This window comes from Topomyia yanbarensis, chromosome 1, assembly GCF_030247195.1.
Source record: "Topomyia yanbarensis strain Yona2022 chromosome 1, ASM3024719v1, whole genome shotgun sequence".
Classification (NCBI taxonomy): domain Eukaryota; kingdom Metazoa; phylum Arthropoda; class Insecta; order Diptera; family Culicidae; genus Topomyia; species Topomyia yanbarensis.
The window spans coordinates 39,511,543-39,528,079 of NC_080670.1; the positions used below are offsets into that span (position 1 = coordinate 39,511,543).

The 16,537-nt window shown below is 40.0% G+C and overlaps 1 protein-coding gene across 4 annotated transcripts in view; it reads right to left on the reverse strand.

The window, feature by feature from the left end:
* The window catches only part of LOC131677403 (myb-like protein A), a 444,108-nt gene that overhangs the window by 185,113 nt on the left and 242,458 nt on the right, over window positions 1-16,537 (reverse strand). The gene's annotated exons all lie outside the window — the stretch shown is intronic.

The following is a 16,537-nucleotide window of genomic DNA, read 5'->3' on the forward strand; positions in this document are numbered from 1 at the left end:
CAATGGAAGAACAGATAATAATTGATTCCTGAAAATCAATTTTTCTTTATTCATGTAAATTATACATACTTACAAATCTAACAGAAGATTCCTGATCATATTTCTGAATCATTAGTGCGAACATTGTGTAATTTGGTTAAGTACAATGAAAGTTACAAATTTTCCAAACTCGACCTTCTGTTCCTTCAGAAATATTGAAATGGGGTGTCTATATTAAACCGTTAGTCGTGGTCACAATAAAAAAAGATGGGTGGGTAATGTCTGTCACATAACCGGAGCGTCGTGATTTCAATTCGAGACGTTAATTTAAATCTAATAATATTCAACAGAATCACGTTTGAATGGGAAATTTTCAAATAATTCTCTATGGTAATAATGGTGGTTCTGAAAAGAACCTTTGGTATCGGCGTTGGTGTTGATGGTGATGCGCTGGATCGTTGGATATTTTTGTCATGATAGTTACGTGCCTGGCGAACTGTTTTGTAGCCTCGAACAAAACGACAAGACTGGCTTCTTCGGGTACCATTACGGCTGAACTTTATAAGCTTAGCTCGACTTTGAAATCTTGCACAATCTCACGAATCAGACACTAGTAGGGCCATTTTGTTTGCTACTAGCACGGAGCTGCACAAAAAAACCATTTAATGCAGTTAGTTCACGGGGGCTGCCAAAAAGCTTGAATAGAAGCATGCGACTTCAACGTTTCTCTTAAACACATGCAACGACACATTCGTTTTGGTAATACTGATAATAACAGTAGAAAGGAATGGAAAAGCAGTGCACGAAACGAGCGAGAGGATAATTTAAATTTTTGTTCCGTGTGCAAGCTACTTCTTTCCACACAACGTATTATGTTGCTTGTTGGAAATTTGCTACACACCTTAAAATGAAAGTTTCAGTTTAACTCTCACTAGAACACAATTGATTGGTCCTGAAAAGAACCGTAACGGTTGCTTTTATTGTAATTTACGCCCACTCCCACAAACCGACCAAGTAGGCATCACTGGCTTCATTACGGCTGAGTTTTGTAAGCGTAGCTCGACTTTAAAGTAATACACAACCTTACGAACCAGACGCTGGAATGTTAGCCAGCGGTTTAGTTGCTCCGTTGCCCTTTAGTTGGGGCGAAATACTAGCACGGCGACAGTTCCTGATCGGTAGTTGATTGCGATGGGCCACCAGTAGCTGGGGCACTTTTGCAGACCGTCATCATCGCCAACTGCTTTCCTCCGGTGGACTGGCTGCTTGCTAGTGCTTGAACGAATACGAATGATGAGAAAAACCGACCGACCAATATTCATATATGAAAACACGAGAAAACACTACTATCGCTCGTTTTCGTGCCATTCCTGTGCCTTTCCTTTCCGTTCGGCTACCAATACTAGCATAACCAAAACGAATATTCTGTCTTTCCATCGCCTTCAATTTAGTGGCCAGTGCTAGCAAACTTGCATGTTCAGTTTTTCAATAACAACATTTTCAATATTTTCAAAGAATGTTGCAGATTTGAAAAGAAGGAAGGAGAAGATTTTCACAAATTTAAATTCTTTTGTCTTATTTGTTAGCGCTGATAAAGGCTATTTAGTTTGCTACTAGCAAGGAGCTGCACAAACAAATCGATTTATGCAGTTAATCAACGGAGGCTGCCAAAAAGTTCGAAAAAAAGCATGCGACTAGTGTACTTTGCATATTCTATATTTTATCAATACTAGAGAGGATCAATAAAATAATTCAAATTGTTATAGCGACATGCAATTGTGGCAACACTGGCCATGAGATGGTGGGAGAACACGCACATTCGTTTTAGTTATGATTGTAGTAGCAGCAGAAAGGAATGGAAAAGCAGTGCACGAAAACGAGCGAGAGAGGATAATTTAAATTCTCTTTCTTTCTTTCCACACATCGTATTTCTTATATAGCTTTCTGAAAATTATTTGTTATACACCATAAAATGTAAATTTCAGTTTAACTCTTATTAGAACACAATTAATTGGTCCTGTAAAGAACCGTTTATTGTTTTATTGCGGGAGCATAATTCAGACGCACTCCCCGCGGACACGGTGAACCACTTTAACTCTTATTAGAACACAGATTAGTTTCTCTGTTGCCCTTTAGTTGGGGCGAAATTCTTGCAGGGCGACAGTTCCTGATCGGGTTGCGATGAGTCACCAGTAGCTGGGGCACTTTTTCCGACCGTCGTCATCGCCAACTTCTTTCCTTCGGTGGACTGGCTGCTTGCTAGTGCTTGAACGAATACGAATGATGAGAAAAACCGACCGACCAATATTCATATATGAACACACGAGAAAGCGCTACTATCGCTCTCGCTCGTTTTCGTGCCATTCCTGTGCCTTTCCTTTCCGTTCGGCTACCAATACTAGCATAACCAAAACGAATATTCTGTCTTTCCATCGCCTTCAATCTAGTGGCCAGTGCTAGCAAACTTGCATGTTCAGTTTTTCAATAACAACATTCAAACAATATTTTCAAAGAATGCTGCAGATTTGAAAAGAAGGAAATGATTTTCACAAATTTAAATTCTTTCGTGTTATTTGTTAGCGCTGATAAAGGCTATTTAGTTTGCTACTAGCAAGGAGCTGCACAAACAAATCGATTTATGCAGTTAATCAACGGAGGCTGCCAAAAAGTTCGAATAAAAGCATGCGACTAGTGTACTTTGCACGTTCTATATTTTATCAATACTAGAGAGGATCAATAAAATAATTCAAATTGTAATAGCGACATGCAATTGTGGCAACACTGGCCAAGAGATGGTGGGGGAACACGCACATTCGTTTTAGTTATGATGGTAGTAGCAGCAGAAAGGAAAGGAAAAGCAGTGCACGAAAACGAGCAAGAGAGGATAATTTAAATTCTCTTTCTTTCTTTCCACACATCGTATTTTTTATATAGCTTTCTGAAAATTATTTGTTATACACCATAAAATGTAAATTTCAGTTTAACTCTTATTACAACACAATTAATTGGTCCTGTAAAGAACCGTTTATTGTTTTATTGCGGGATCATAATTCAGACGCACTCCCCGCGGACACGGTGAGCCACAAAGCACTATTTTGCATCCTCGAACAAACCGACCAAGTAGGCATCGTTGGCTTATCGGGGCATCATTACGACTGAGCTTTGTAAGCGTGGCTCGATTTTGCAGTCCTGCACAATCTCACGACCCAGACGCTGGAACGATAGCCTACTCTGTTGCCCTTTAGTTGGGGCGAAATTCTTGCAGGTCGACAGTTCCTGATCGGGTTGCGATGAGTCACCAGTAGCTGGGGCACTTTTTCCGCCGTCGTCATTGCCAACTGCTTTCCTTCGGTGGACTGGCTGCTTGCTAGTGCTTGAACGAATACGAATGATGAGAAAAACCGACCGACAGATATTTATATAATCGCGCTAATATGCACTACTATCGCTTTCTCGCTCGTTCTCGTGCCGTGCATGAGCCTTTCCTTTCCGTCCGGCTTCTAATGGCCTAACCAAAGGAATATGCCGTCTTTCCCCCACCAACTGCTCTCGTCAAGCAACCCAATGCGAATAACCATAGGAACAAACATGTAGTGGACCTATATATAAACTTTTCATTATTTTATTGTTCGGTTGGTCCACCATTTTGACGGCTCTGTGCGGGATGGGCTGAAAATTTTCACTTTTCCGAGTCGTTTTCGAAAGATTTTTCAAAACACAATTTTTTGTTATTAGTGCATGTTATACATACTTCAAATTTTAATACAGCATAGAGGAACATATTTGCAACAAATTGGCCTAAAAATCAAATCATTCTGTTAAGTATGATAAAAGTTATTAACGTTCAAAATCTGACGCGGCGCCGCAGCCGATATTTTGAAACGGGACCCCTATATTGAAAGCTTAAATGTATTCTACATTAAAATGTCTATTTTGAAGCTCTCGAGACCGCATGGGAAGAAATTGATCAGGAATATCTGAAAAACCTCGTCGAAAGTATGCCAAGACGATTGGAAGCAGTGTTGAGTGGTCACACCATATATTGAAAAGTGAAAAATAAATCGATAAAAGTTATTGAAGAACAAAACAAAAGGTGTATGATTTATTTTGTCCATATCAATACAGTTTCCTTATTATAAATCAATACATATTGAGAAAGTCATGCATTATCGTATATTTTCCATATCGGCAAATTTTTATCATGACAAAATACAGTAACATTCACCAAGGGACCAGCCTGCTAATTTCAAAACCGGCTGAGATATTGATCACGAAAAATAAAAATAAGTGGTGTATGATTTATTTTGTCCAGTACTGTACCAGCTATCTTTAGGCTTGGTGTGTGGTTTTGCAGTCTAATTTTTAAGCAAACACAAACTAAGTTGGCTTCATCCGACGTTTCGGTCTGTTTGGGACCTTTTTCATGGATTCGATTATTGTTGTTTTGTAGTCAGATCTGAATCGATTGTCATTTGGTTTTACAAGATCATCTGTTCCGATCGTGCAAACTCTTTTCGGGATCGAAACGCTCGTCTTTTCTTCCTCTGAATTTGGTTCAGTCAATATCTTTCAACTAACTGCTAGCAAGTTGAAAGATATTGACTGAAACCGAATTCAACGGAAGAAAAAAACGAGCGTTTGGATCCCGAAAAGACTTCGCATGAACAGAACAGATGATCCTGTAAAACCAAATTACAATCGATTGTTGTACAACAACAAATCTGACAACAAAACAACAACTATCGAATCCTTGAAAAAGGTCCCTAACGGACCGAAACGTCGGATGAAGACAAAACAGTTTATTTTTGCTTCAAAATTAGACTGCAAAGCCATACCCCTAACCTAAAAATCGGAAACAGTCGACTCCAGTTCAAAAATATACAAGCTATCCTCGCAGAAGTTATTCATGCCCAATTGAAAAAAAAACCTTTGATTGAATTTTCCATTTTTTTCGTCAACTAAATATTGACATACGTCATTACGAAATGCAGGGTGAGGAAAAATAATTCGTTATTTTTTGTGGGGTGCTCAAATTTAACAGACGCAGTAAAAAATAATAATGAATGAGTTTTCCCCTCACCCTGAATTTCGTAATGACGTAATTACGTAAGATTTAGTTAACGAAAAAAAATCACAAATTTCAATCGAAAGTTTCTTTTTGTTTTTCTACGGAAATCGATTGAATATAAGCTGCTCCAGTGGACATAGAATACTTCCTTGAGGACAGCTTGTATATCACAAAAAAACTACTGGTTTTCTATCAACTCTGAATTGTTTAGATTGTGTGTCTAAATAATGCTAATTTGAAAGGATTAATCGTCTAACTGGTACTAAGTTTGCGCTGATAACTGATGAGATAATGGTTCCCAGAAGTTGAGCATCATTTCCACATCCGACGTAACACGTATCAGTTAATTATCACTCGAAACTTCCCCAATTCTGCGAACGTCTTTCGAGGTCATGGGGAAATTCGACAGCCAGACCACGTGTTAGCATCAATCTCTGTTTTATTCCAAACCCTGAAGAGGGGACGGCAAACGTCGTACCACGATTGACGTCATATTTAGCGGGGGCCAGCCAGACCTGATCACGCACCATCCCAACAAAGCCGAACTTCGCACCTTGTAAGTGTCTCACTTGAGTAAACATGTTTGAAAATTCGAGGAAAGCGATCCATTAGAGCAACTGCGTCGTCGTTGGCTACTTGGAAAAACGTTGTATATTTATGTGAAATTGTCGCAATCTTCGGCGAGTGTGACGACGTCTAGCGTGTGGGTGTTCTGCACCTTCTTGGCAGACCAGGCGGCGTCGGCGATGAAAAGTGAAATTGAAAGTTGTTCCAAACAAAATTGATGGTATTACAAAAAAAAACACCAACCTCGACTAGAGCCAGGGCGTTGACAAGCTGGTCTCGTAATTCACCGGCACAGTCGGCGTATTGGCTATAACTTATTAATTCTCGCAAGACTATATTTATCTTCTTTTTTGTGCAAGCCATGCTATACCTACTTCATTGGGAATCGCTTCTCGGCAGCCGGTGAGTCTGGTCCTGTGTGTTCTGGACATTAGGACACAGCTATTTTTGGAACTCAGCCAACCAGTGTGATGTGAATTGCCGGAAATAATCGGTGAAAACTGTGTAATACCGCAATTCGTTTGGCGAGCAGACAGAACACGCCATTCAGTTCGTTGTAATGGATTTTGAGCGATTTTGTCACTAACGTGACGAGTTGAAGAGTAAAATTAGTTTCCCGTTGAATGGGTAAATGTTATACAGAACCAATTCATTAACTCTGAACCGTATTTGACCTTTCTTATAATCACTGGCACTTTTCCACAGCGCCCATCATCTACGCACTTCATTCGCACAATTACACCCAGTTCGGAAGAAATTTTTCCGATTCCACTTATCCAAGCTGGCCGCGTTTAAGAGACTGGAAAAGTACTCCGAATAAAATTTCCATCCACGTAATATGCTGCTGTTGCCGGTGCTGTTCATTCGCCTTTTTACCCGTTCACTTTACATCCATCGAAAACAGCAACAACAAACATCCTCTAGTCATAACAATCATCCCAATCGTATCGATTCTCCGATTGGAAGGTTATAGCAAACTGTTATCAAAATAGTGTCTTCGATTGATACCATTTTAAATTTTTCAGTTTTTCGGGTATCAAAGAAAACTGATTTGTAACACAATTTGTTACGTGAAGTGCATTTTGTTTTAGTTTTGTTACTCACTCTGATCGGGTCAGGTGCTGGAAAATTGTTTCCACTTGCAAGTTCATCCTTGAGCAGGGAAAGCAATTGGTTCAATCTCAATGTGATGGTTCCATAGGACACTGTTGGAACAAGCGGTAGGTTGATCGGTAATATTTTATCACATCTCTGGAAGCCAACGATGATTATGTTTTTTGTCCTCGGTCTTTTCTTGGTGTAGTGACAGTGCACGGAAAGATGGTTCTTCAAAATTCTAGCAAAAAAGTTGTTACGTTTATTTTGTTTAGTAACGTAATAAAATATAAGCCCTAAGATACAGTACAGAAACAAATGAATTGCTTGCAAAATGAGAGGCAGATGTCGCCACGCACACCAACAACGAAGCAACCCTGCATCGATCAGACAGCAGCAACTGTCATCGCAATACACACGCATACCACCCGTCGTCGAAGAAAATCTTGTTTGACGTGAGGAAGTAGTAACGGTTGCAGTCAGAAAATAGCAGACCACCGAAGAGGCAGTTTTTCGCCAAGAAGTTAGTGCCGCGGAAAGTATAAACGGCCGGAAAACAACCCGGAGTAATTCGATGATTGTCCAGTGAAGGGGACAAATCAGGCCAACAACGAACGATTGCACGCGACTCAGTAAGCGTTGGCGAAATACTGGTGACGGGCCATCGAAGTCAGAAAGCCGCTCGGACGGTACGACATTGCCACGTGGGGGAGTTAACCTCAAAACGACGGTTCGCCGGCGACGCAACCGGTGGAGATTGGCGAACAAGGACCGATAAACCGATAAGGACTGAGGATTAGCGATCAACTACTTGCTCAAGCGGGAAGCTAGCGACAGTCTGCTCGAGACTAAACTAATATGCGACTTGTAATCGACAGGCATAAAAACGATTCACACAGATCGTCGGCAACAAGTGCAAAAGGTTGCGCGAAAGCACCGCACGGAAAAGGCCTTCCAAAGGAAGTAGGTGGCAACAAGTTGAAGGACCAAATGGAGGCTAATTCCCATGTTGCCTCAGGGCCTTTATTTTCAGGTCTGAATCAGAGCGTACGGACAGCAAGCGGGTTCGGTCAGCAACCTACGAGGAAAGACGGCGGTACAGAAAGAATCGATCAGCTCTGAGTCTTCGACGACGACTATACGTCACACCAGCACGGAGGATAAGTTGTCCGCGGGAGCACGACGGCACGGCCCATTGGTAGGAAAGTCGATTCGACCGCATTCATAAGCGCCGATCACGAGTGTGGGTGGCAGAAGTGCCTTAATGATGGGTGCGAACTGCAGGATGCATCTCCGGGAAAAAACGGCGTGGCGGACATGGTAGGGGTGCACCCACAGAAAGCGTGAGTAAGAAGAAAAGAGAATAGGTAGAATAAGTAGATAGAGGAGAAGAGAGAACAGAAGGAGTAAGGAGTAGAATAAGAAGCAGATAAAGCAGGGCAATGGAGGGAGAATAAAGTTTGTGTCGGTGAAAATTTATGTTGTGGATTTTAGTTTCTTCAGTTTTGTGTGCCCTTCTACGAGCTTTTCGGGGCCGATCGAGGTTTTCGTTCCCCCTCGACAGACACCCATGTAACATTGGCGCCCAACGTAATCGTTTAATTTCAACTCAGAGCGTATGTAAGGAGAGTGAAGACAACTGTCATGATTATCTGTCAGTTATATTCCAAGAGAACAAACGATATTCAAAATACATGGATTTGACTCGTTTGGAATGACGCTGACAAATGATTATTGTTCCAATTTTGACAGTGTCGTCAGTCTCCTTATATGTACTCAGTTTCAACTAATTGAAATTAGGGCGAATAGAGCTGTTATGGAGGAACCTAATCTTTCTAGCTGTTGATTTTGCTCTCTTTGAAAACAACAACATCCAAGTCAAGTTTGCAATGTATGTAAGAAATATAACCGTCGTTTTTAAGTGATATCAGCCAGTAGCAACTTGTCACTACCATGGTACTATAAACGACCAACAGACTCCCAGCCAGTGCTGATGGCAAACCTGCTGGACAAATGGGAATAAAACGTTTAGCAGTCAAAACAGTAAGCGATACTTATTGAGTTACGGTTCTCACTCCAATGAATTGACAACAAACAGACGGTTCTCTTATGAATCTTTCACTCATTGGAATCACTATTGAGAGGAATTGAAACTGATCATCATTTTATTTACTGTATAAATACGATTATGATGGTATTCTTTTTACAAACAACGAGCTAGTATTGAATACTTTACGCTGACGTCACAAATAAACTCAAGTGTTCATTTTTGACAGTTCGCTTGTATTGTTTACATGGACTTAGAAAAATTCTTTACGATTTGCTTCTAGCGAATCTAGTCGTCCACATAATTTTTCTAAGTCCATGTAAACAGTACAAGCGAACTGTCAAGAAAAGTGAAGTTAACTGTTTCAGTAAAGAACATAATTAACAAACAGGAGGCTTCACACAAATAGCTCAATTAAGCTGTGCACGTAGACGAAGTTGACATAAATAATGACATTTAGTGTGAGCCGTGTTTACCAACACTGATATTAAACTGTGAAGCAATGTTTGTAAACACGACTTCGGTCAGAGATGTGGCCAAAAAGTTGAATCTGTCCAGGTCTTTCGTTCAGAGAGCCAAGGACCAGGAGGGACTGCATACGTACAAATCGTGACGAACGGTAAAATACGGTGGAAAAGTCACGGGCCCGATAACTGTACACTAGAGTGCCCAGAAAAATTATGAATTTTTGAAAACTCAATCGGCTTACCCCTGAGTCGATTTCTAGTCCCACCAGGAGTAGTTGCCCCAAATTTGAAGCAAATCGGACAAATCAAGCTACCGGACCAACGTGCCTGAAGTTTGTAAGGATTTTTTTGACAATTTACATGGAGAAAACCCACTAACTCGCATTTTCGCCGCTAGGTGGCATTATATGTATCGTTTTATCACTGTAAATGAAAATAAGAAAGATAATTTAAATGCCTACAACTTTGTCGAAGACTGCTAGTCAATCTGGCGTTGGTAAAAGAAGCTATTAAACTTTGAACGAAGTGATTTCTGAGTCAGTTTTGCATGGGGCCTAGCAGTGCACGGTTGTGGATCGGTACTCGGTTACCACCAACTATACATTTTTGTGAGATTATGGTTAGATTTAGCTGAATAGTATGTTCACAAGAATTGTAGTACATAATACGAGTTATGTTTTGGATAGAAAATTTTAGTTCCACTTTTAACCGCATAGAGGGCGCCGACACTAACTTTTCATAGGAGTGAGATAGAATTTTGAGATGTTCGGAAGAATTACTTAAAAACGCTTGCTCTACAACTTTGTGGAAGATACCTAATCTCTATCTCTTTCCGTTGAAAAGTTAGTGTTGGCGCCCTCTATGCGGTAAAATGTGGAACTAAAATTTTCTAACCAAAACATGACTCGTATTACTTACTATAAATCTTCCGAATATACTATTGACCTAAACCTAACTATTATTTCACAAAAATGTTTAGTTCGTGCGAATCAAGTACTGATCCACAATCATGCACTGCTAGGCCCCATGCAAAACGGACTCAGACATCACTTCGTTCAAAGTTTAATAACTTCTTTTACCAAAGCCGGATTGACTAGCGGTCTTCGACAAAGTTGTAGGCTATTAAATTATCCTTTTTATTTTCACTTACAGTGTTAATACGATGCATATAGTGCCACCTAACGGCGAAAATGCGAGTTAGTGGGTTTTCTCCATGTAAATTGTCGAAAATTCCCATACAAACTTCAGGCACGCTGGTCCGGTAGCTAGACTTGTCCGATTTGCTTCAAATTTGGAGCAAGTACTCCTGGTGGGACTAGGAATCGACTGAGGCATGGGCCGATAGGGTTCATTTTTTTCCTGTCACTCTACTGTACACCCATATGCTGACGAAGCTTCATTATCTCATCATGGATGATGAGACTTACCGGCAGCTTTCGGGGTTACTGTTTTCACCGCCCAGCACAAATTTGATGTTCTGGAAGAAGTAAGCAGAAACTTTCAAAGTTTGTCCATTAATACATGACTTGGCAAGCGATCTGCTCATGTGGCAAACGGAGTGGTGCCGTTCGTGATTACCGGGGCTGTAAACGAGATCTACCTCAAGGAATGTCTACAGAAGCGTTTGCTTCCTCTGTTGAAGCAACACGAGGGCCCTGCGAGCTTCTGGTCGGATTCAATCGCTGTCCTGGAGTAGTACGAAGCCAACGGGGTCACTCTCGCACCCCCCAAGGACACTAACCACCCCAACGCACCGGAACTAAGGCCCATCGGAAAATACTGGGCAGTTATGAAGCAGACACTACGGAAACATCCCAAGGAGCTCAAATATAAGGAAGACAAGTAGAAAAGGTTGGTTTCCGTACAGAAGAAGTTGCAGCCAGATGTTGTACGGAAGCTAATGAGTGGAGTTAAGCGTAAGGTGTGAGCGTACGGTTATAGTATTAAAGTTGAATGAAATAGATATGCCAAAAGCAAACTAATGGGTTAGTTTGATTGTCTGAAAGTTTGAAAAATGTCGGTCCACTAGGGTAATTTTCTACAACGTTTTCTCCGTGATGCGATTTGATGTGGGAAACCCTTTAGTATCCAATTTCTTTCGACAATAACACAATCATTCGGCTGAGAGCAAAATAAAGACACTTGGGATCTCCACCGGGACAAGTTAGAATAATGTAGCAGCAATGTCGGATGAAGATAACCCGCTTCGATCTGACCTCATATTGAGTTATCTAAAAAATACGTCAAGCTGGCTTCTCATTTTACTTAGATCAGAAGCTACAAATCACTTTTTTAGCAGGACAAGCATTTGAATCTATTTGCGCTAAATGACAAGCTACCTTATTCCCCGCTGCGGTCAATTTTCCATCTATTTGCGATGTGGAACAATTGTTGAAGCTCTAGATGCTTAAAATAGCAGAAGTTTGCGCAGTTCGATTAACCCCACAGAAAAAAAGTATGGTACCGTTAAATCCGGAGAACGAGGAGGCCATTCCAAATCACCATTTTTGAGACAACGTGTCCTGGGAATTTGCTCTGCAAGAACTTGATTCTATTGAAAATAGAAGCTTTTCTGCATTTGTGGACAGACAAAGTGCGCCAAAATACAACGAAAGCGTGCAGCATCGATAGTCTCTCCCGCTTTGAAAAAATAAGGACCGATGATAGTTTTGGAGCACACTCCGGCCCAAACAGTTGCGGGGCTGTCGAATAGGAATCTGGGGAGTTGTTACAGACCCGTACTCTAAGAAATTCTTCACCAAATTACGGATTGTTTGTAGGCGTCGAATGCTTGCCATATATTTTACGATAAGCACGCACAGTTGAACACAGTTTTCAATGTAAAGCGCTACGATTTCAGCGCGTTCTTCTGGTGTAAATCGACTCATAGCCAAAATGGCACAAAATGACGTTTCAGAATTGTGTTTATCTGTCAAAATCCGCAGGAAAATAGCGAAATTGTTTAATTTGAATACATCCAGATGGCGCACCCTGTATAGTCGAAATAAAAAAGAAAAAAGATGTCCTAATCTAAAATTTTTTGAAAAATTCAAAAACCTTGTTCTTAGCATAAACAGCGACTCTCGTAGCAAGGCAGTCGAAAAGCGATCCCGCTAGGGTAGCTATCTCAGAGCGATTCGAAAAAACGTCGAACAATACTCCAGAGATGACCGGACGCTTTAGGCAGTATATATCCGTGAATGATTTGACAGCACGGAAGATGAACCCCAGCTTTCGTGATGCCCGGCCAATAACATATGAGACATCACTCCAAGATCCAACACGGAATAAGCAGCCGTAGAAATTAATAGATAATAGGACTAAGCAGCAAAAGAAATGAATAGATTCTCTTTTCCTCGATTGCAGAGCATTTTACGGAATTTAGAACCATATCGATAAACCACTCGCTAAAACATCAAATTGTTTCTGCAGGATGTGAGTGTCTGCCAGTCTTGATACGGTTGAATATCTTGACATCATCGGCGTACGACAAGCGTGGTGCACCGAGTCTATGATTCACATCGTTGAAGTAAAGTAGAAAGATGAATGGTCCGAGATGGCTTCCCTGTGGGATACCAGACGTAGCTGCAAATATTTCAGAGTAGTCGTTGCCTATATTCACTCTGAGTTGACGGCATACCAGATATGACTGAAACCAACGGAGGAGTGATCCATTGAATCCAAATTTAGCTTATTTGGTGATGGCGATATCGTGATTGATTCTGTCTAAAGCGGCGGACAGATCGGTGAAGATAGCATCGGTTTGCAAGCCATCCTCAGACCCCTCAAAGATGAGAGAAGTGAATAAATTCCTAAATTTGTTGTAGTCGATCGGTAAGACATGAATCCATGTTGGTCCTCTGAGATATATTGCTTGCAGTGAAAGAACACCGGCTCCACCACGACTAATTCGAAAAGCTTCGATACAGCCCATAGTGCAGAAATTTGGCGATAATTTTCTGTACTCTTCTTGTCTCTATTCTCATGAACTAGAAACACAAACGCTAATTTCCACAACGATGGAAACGTTGCGGTGGTACTTTTTATTTATGTTTACATATAGTAAAACATAAAAGATAAATGGCTCAGTTATACTAAGGCTTTGAGCAGTGTTAAAAACTTTTAAAAACGACTCATCTTTGAATAAAAGTACTATCGGTTGCTAAGGCAGCGTAGACGGAAATAGATCGAAAAGTTAAATAGCGGAGATTAAAATCCGGAAAAAATTTCCTTTCTACTGGCTGGGATTCGAACTTAATATTATTAGTGACTCAGCTGCAAATGTATTAGCCTATGCTACAGTGAAGTTCTGGGTACATAACTGTCAGTGCGCATGAGCAGTACGGTGATCATTTTTCAGGCAATCTCCGTCATCTTCGTTTTTTCATATTAGGTTCAACGAACTTTTAGTTACTATGAGTCTAATAGAAGGAATGTTTGGTTACTATAAGACTAATGTACAGTTTCAGAAACTGGGTCAAGGGATGTCGCATGGGATTTTGTGATGGATTTCGACCCGGGAAAAAAATTCGTCGATTTCTCCAAATTGTAAACCCAAAAGTTCTGCTGCTTCTAAAGATACAAACAGTTTCAAAGTAGCACCGAGTTTTAAACCTAATACAAATACCATTTTCCCGAAACAAAAAGTCGAGTTATTTTTTTTATTTGAGACAAAAAACACGTTAAAATTTCGTTATTTTTTCATTGAATGGCTTTCCGTGTGACGCTAATTTTTTTCCACAGTACTCCCATTCATATCCAGCGTGATCGCACAGTACTTTTCCGGCCACAAACCGCCTGCGGATTGCTGTCGCCCCTAGCCACACATTGTTTTCCGTTTGAGTAACAGCAATTTATTACAGACAGGCCCGGAGACAAACCAGAGAGGCCATTTTTGCCGGGCGAATAAAGCTGAGTGAATCAATTCAAAAAAATGCCAGTAAAGTGGCCCAATAATCTTCGTCGCAGCAGACGTCAGAAACAGTCGAATCGTGAATGGTTGGCTTCATGTCCTTGTGTTTACTACTGGGACAAGGAGGAGGAGGAGGAGGAGGTACACGATTCAAACTCGTGATCAGCCTTGCACTTTCAGTTAACGCACGCACACAACCAGTATTTGGCCAATCCATCAGTCCTCTCTCTCGTCGTCGTCTTTGTCGGTCCCGTGGATTTTCCATCTTTCACGATTACTTTTAGGCGAACTTATCAAAAGCAAACAATCGAATACGGATGGTTGAGCTGCTGTCGAAATCGGGTCGCGACATGCTTCTGTAATTCCGAAAAGATTATCACGGGGTACAAAGCAAATCAACAGGTGCTCGATTACGTAGACGGCGGTTGGATTAAGCCACAAAACCTCGGAGAATGAAAGCAGGAAAGATTTTCCACAAGATTGATTACTGAAATTCGTTGATATGATGATTGATGGGCGGAAGAAATGGGTGAAAGGAACACATGCTGTCATACAAAGATGTAAAGTTCTTTTTCTTGAGCGTTTTTTCAAAAAGACAAATCTGCAATGAGTTACTCTCTTTGTTTACTTTCTCTTTCGATTTTTACGGCGTCACTATAACACTTTTCACTTATTTTACAGTACAGATCGAAAGACGGTGGTTTTAACTAGCATATTATGCAAAGAGTTGAGGGATAAATGTTAAAGTGACCGAATTATTAACAGAAAAGAAAGTAAACAAAGAGAGTAACTCATTGCAGATATGTCTTTTTGAAAAAACGCTCAAGATTTGTCTAAATATGGCAATAAATATGATCAACTCTTAAAACTTCAGAATAATTTTCAATCGATTTTGTACGAAATTACATTTTCGTACACCTCCTCATCTGACATTATCGTTCGTCCATGACAGTGAGTTTTGCCACATGGGTTAGCATTTTTGACAGTTATCCCAACAAAAGGATAAGAATCAAGGTAAGCAAATGGAAGATGTGGTCGAAATAATTCAATTTAATAAAATAATTTTTAGTTGCCATTTCGCGAATATTCGACTACATATCTTTAACGTCAGCTGCATCGAAAAAAAAAACTGCATATGACTCAATGACCCAATTACTTTACTCTTGGGATAAGCTATGCATTTTAAACTATAGACCACTACATCACACTCTTTAACCTCACTTCTTTGACTGTTTAGAGAGATTATTTACATGACATTTTAATTACACAGCAATATGGGAAAATGGGTTTAGCTCACTTTCAAATTTTTAAGGCCTACTGGAAACCTGTGCATGTATGTGTAAAATATGTGAAAACCTGTTCATAAGAAAAACGTAAGCTTGTATCAAACCAAGAAGTCGTTTTTTCTTTTCATTTTTGTTTTGTTGTAGCACGCAGTAACAAACTAAGAAATCTGTGTACTAGTCTGTGCAATATAACAGAGAAATATGGAAAACTGTGCATTATAACAAAAGACTAACGGCCAATTTCTTCACTGGATGAGAACCGGTTTTCGCTGAAAACCAATTTTCAGGTTGCTGGTGATCAATTCGCCGAAAACCGATTTTCAATGAAAACCGGTTTTCATCCAGATGAAGAAATTGGCCGTAAGGGAAATCTGTGCAGTTTTAACAATCTGTGCAGCACCTGTGTAACACAGATTAATCTGTGCACCTGGCATCCCTGCTATGTTTTCTTTAATTCAAGCAAACTTATTGAAAAGGTCCTATGTGCAAATGAGAGTCTCTCTTTGTTTACTTTCTCTTCCGCTATAACATGGTCGCATTTGTGTTTGCTGCTTACCCGGATAGAATTTTACAATAGCATTTACCCTATAAACAATCATAAAACAATAAATATTATAGTTATTACTGTTTTAACAATGTTGGACGCGGTGTTCTCGCAGTAGATTTACAATAAAATGTAATGTAACAATCAACTTTACTGTTCAGCAAAAAAATGATACAATAAATTCACATTAAATTTTACTGTTTTCGAGAAAAAAATATATGGAAAAAAATCGATTTTTTTTAATGTTAAGGTACATAACCACCCCCCTTTTTACTGTAAAAGTCGATTTTACATTGAAATTTACTGTAGAAACGTTAAAGTTTATTGTTTTTGTATTATAGCCAAACACTAGAATCTACTGTAAATTATTGTAAAATTACTGTACTGTCACAGTGAAAATCATGGTTTTCTTACTGTACATTTCTATTCGGGTAATCCTTTGCATAATATGCTTGTCGAAATCATACTCTTCCAATATGTACTGGAATATTATTGGAAAGGTTAATGGTGAAGCCGCGATAATCGAAAGAGAAAGTGAACAAAGAGAGGCTCTGTTTTGCACATAGGTCCAT